This window comes from Grammomys surdaster, unplaced genomic scaffold, assembly GCF_004785775.1.
Source record: "Grammomys surdaster isolate TR1022 unplaced genomic scaffold, NIH_TR_1.0 218, whole genome shotgun sequence".
Lineage (NCBI taxonomy): Eukaryota > Metazoa > Chordata > Mammalia > Rodentia > Muridae > Grammomys > Grammomys surdaster.
This window is the reverse complement of record NW_021604663.1, coordinates 3173914-3178367: the sequence shown is the minus strand read 5'-3', so window position 1 is coordinate 3178367 and position 4454 is coordinate 3173914.

Here is a 4454-nt window from a genome sequence, read left to right as displayed (position 1 = left end):
TTTGCTGCTGAGTATCTGCCTTGGGCTGAACCCAGAAATGTGCCTGTATTTTTCTCACAAAGCAGGGGAGGGAGGCACACAGTTGTAGCACACTTTGGGTTGGCAGAGAGTCAGGGTTGACATCCCCAAAGGTGGGTGGGGGAAAGATAGTTTACTCTGAGCTGCATATGAGCGACACAGATTCAGGTTGCTTCGAGAGACTTGTTCCTCTGGGGAGCAGGTTGTGTGAGCATTATTTGCTAGTCACAGAAGAGTGGACTGTCAGAAGTCAGTGACTTTATGGGGAGGTGGGGTAGTGGGGCCTTCTGCTGAGTGGACAGCAGCTAAACAAGGAGGTTGTTGTCATAGTGGCCAGGTGCTTTTGATGGTTGGTGAGGACAGCAGCTAATAATTACAAATGTGTTCTGCTGTCTATAGAGACTGGTAGTCAATGGCTCTCGGGGGAATAAGATAGGACCACAGTCACTATAGCTCTCAATCTGTGACATTCCACCTCTCCACAGCTGTGAGGTTCCAGCCAGTCAAGCCTCCTTCTGAATCTTTGCCCCCAAGGGGACTTCCTCAGAGAATGTCAGTCAGCAGCACAAAGGTGAACCACGGGGTCCTTGAACCTGTCTTTAGAAGAAAAAGGAGCATGTCCCACATGCCTCCATCTCACTGTAGATTTGAGATAAGAATTCTGACTGTGCGTTCCAGGGATGGTCTATCTGAGACACCGTAATATGAAACCAAGATGGTAGTATGTTCCCACCGCACTCCTCATGGCTCCTGGTGAGATGCTCATGAGTGAACATCTTCTCCCTGGCTTTCTTCTCTGCCTAGTGCTCACAGATGTAGCCTCTGCTTGCCGTCAATCAGGACCACTGAATATAAAATCGGCCAGCATTCTTTAGCCTGCAATAGTAAACCAGTCTCAATAAATTCAAGGAAGTTGCATTAAAAATGACCTGAGTTACCATAACTGTCTACATTGTATTTGCAATTTGTAAGGAAAAAGATAATTTGAAGCCATGGCATATCACAAACAGGAAACCGTCTTGCATTGGTTATTTTATGTTATACTGTGACCAAATAACCGCGCAGTGTGCAATTTAAGGGAGGAAGGGGACACCGGCCACTGTGGTGGGAAGCAGCTGGTCACATTGTGTCTATGATCAGGAAGCAGAGAGAGAAGAGAACAGGAAGTGGGTTCCAGCCATAAAACCTCAGAGCCTACCCCCAGTCAGACCATCTGGGGATCAAGAGTTCTGGAAGATTAGCGTCTCCTGGTCTGGGGCCATGGGCTTAGCAGCTCAGGTTGGAAGATGGAAGACTGATCTCTCCTAGAAAAAAGCCAGTTTCGTCCAAGTGTGACTCAAGAGCCTTATATGGTATCATTTCCACAGTGGTCCACAGAGCCCTGAGACTCCATATTCTACCTTGTGTTTTTTTTTTTTCAACACAAATTAGCACACTAGCTTTTAAACTATTATAAACTTGGTCTCTTTTGCCAGTGGTAAAGTCCTAATTGAGAAACATTTTTTTTTCCTGTTAATTTCACCAACTACCATTTGAGGGCATTTACAGCTTTGCAGGGGCTTTACGAGGCATCACTCTGCAGCCTCTCTCTAATTGCTAAGTGTTCTTGCTGGAAGCAACTAGATGCCAACTGCCTCAGTCTGCCTGACTGTGAAATGGAGCACCACCAATGGGGACCCTGAAGGACAAGGATGGATTTTCCCATGGGCTTGGCTGGAATTATCACTATTCACTTTTCTCACAATTCCTTTAAAGAAACACATACTCTTTAAAGGAGGACACTTACGTCATCATTAGACCCTTCCCTATGACCTCACCTAATTAGCTATCAAAAGCCCACTTTCCAAACACCATCCCAGTGGAGGCTAAGGCTTCCAGATATGAACTCAGTGGGGGCACATTTGTGTGGAAAGTGTCAACACTGGCTAAAAGAAGAGTTAGACCAAGGGGGTGCAGGATGGGAGCTCATGAGGGAACAGGAGAACTAGAGGTCTGGGGCCAGAAGGTGTCTCTCCTGCACAGAGGAGAAGCCGAGGAACAGGAGTCACAGGAAGGGCACACACAGAGCTGGTCCCAGAAAGGCTAGTTAGAGAAAGCCTTCATTTTGAAAAAAGATAAAGTATCAGCAGTATTCTCCTCAAAACTCAAATTTTCTTCTAGGGGACTAATGAAAATCAATTGACAAGGGAAAGATGATAATGGCTATTGGTCGATTAAGTGGGCATTTGGGTCCATACGTTGAGATTTGTCTGTCTGTAGAATAGCAGCCAGGGGGAAGGGTGAAGTGGAGGGGAGGGGTTTGGTTCTTGCTACCTTAACACGTGACTAATGGTCGAAAGAGCTACTTACTCTCTCATGCCAAATATGGTAAAATTCCTCTGGGCCATTCTTATCTACTCCTTAAAAACAGGGGGTAGGAGTGCTTTTGATCTCTTGCCTGAGGACTTGCTGGTACCAGTTCACCTGCCAGGTTTATATCAATACTTCTTTTTTTAAAGAGAAAGGTTGTATTTTAACATTTATCAGTTTCCCCAAACAAACAACTGTCTGTGTGTATGCGTACGCTGTCTGTGTGTGCATGTGTGTTCGTGCAAGTATGCTTTGTGTGGGTGTGTGCCCAAGTGTGTGCTTTCCTTTTTCCAAGCAGAATACATGAGATTTATTTATTTTGATATGTGAGGAATATATTATAGTGCCTTGTATTTGCCAGTCTAGAATGGTCAAAATGACAGCTATAATTTTCAGTTAAATAAACTGAAAAATAATCATGTTTCTAGAGTTGGAGATATGACTGAGTGGTTAAGAGTATATGATGTTCTCCTAGAGGTGCTGTTTGATATACAGTACCTGTGTCACAAGGCTCCCAGCTGCCTGGGCCTCCAGCTCTACCGATCCTGTTCCCTCTTCTGGTCTCTGCAGGTACCTGCTGCACTCGTGTGCACATAGCCACATACACATAATATAAAAGTCATCTTTTCAAAAAGCAGTTATGTCAGTATGTTTTATAAAAGCTAAAGGTAGAGGGCAAAGAATTAGTCTTCAATTAGCATTTTATCTTCAAATTAACATACATGTTTGTGGAATGTGGTATAATATGTCATGACCCAATCAAGGTGATTAGCATTTCCATCTCTTTAAACATTGGTCATTTCTTTGTGTTGTGAACCTTTGGACTTTTCTAATAATTTTGAATGCATCCTAAACTGTAGTGCTTTGTGGGTTACCTTATTGTATCAGGTAACGCTGGGACTAATTCCTCCTTCAGCTGATTTTGGTAACTGATCTGTAACCTCTGTCCCCGCCTCCTCCACCGTCCTGGGCTATAGCAGCCACTAATCCTCCATCTTCTCTAAAATCAGTCTTTTAAGCTTCCCCACATGAGTGAGAACATGTGGGTTTGACTCTCTGTGTCCAGCTTTGTTTGTTTAACATGATATAGTCCAGTTCTATCCAGACCTACAGGCGACTGAATTTCATTCTTTTACTCTGGCTGAAAAACATCCGTGTGTGTTATGTGTGTGTGTTATGTGTGTGTGTGTATATCTGTGTTTGTGTGTGTGTGTATGTTGTGTGTGTGTGTGTGTGTGTGTGTATGACTGGAATATGTATATACATATACTCCTCACCCATCCACTGATACGTATTTTCTTTATTCATCTATGGTTGGGTGCCATGGTTAGTTTCATAGTTTGCTATTCAGAAATGGTGTCATGGTAAACATGGGAGTGAAAGTGTCTTCACGTTATGATTTTTATTTCTGTTGTAAATTTGTGGTGGCGGGATGGTCAGAGGTTCTGTTTCCAGTTGTTTTTGGAAACTCCAATGAGTGTTAGTTGGTCACAATGCCTAGGTCAGTAATATGATCCAGAATATCCACTGATGATGGAAAAAGCATTCGCTTTCTGCAGAGACCACATTAGTCACTAAACACATGTGGCCATGAGGAACATGACGTGTCATCTTTTCTTCTAGTGAATGTGAATTGAAGAATATGTGTGTTTGTGCCATATTAGATGGTGCAGGTACAGAGCAGAGCAGTGTTCTCTTGGTTTATTGTTGTTGTTGAGACCGGATCTTACTCTATTGCCATGGCTGGTCAGAGATCACCATATAGACCAGGCTGGCCTTAGACTTGTGGCTGGCTGTCTTCCTGCCCATACCTCTTGAGCGCTGGGATTACAGATGTGCTGCAGCATACCCAGCTATTTTAGTGTTTTAAAGGTAAAAGGATCGGGGGCTGGCAATGTGACAGAGCTCTTACCTAACACAACTGAGGCCCAGGGTTCCACTCCAGCACTGTAATACATGTACATTACACACACACACACACACACACACACACACACACACACACACACACACATGCATATGTATATAATATATATATACATATATGTGTGTGTGTATGTGTGTATGTGTGTGTGTGTGTGTGTGTG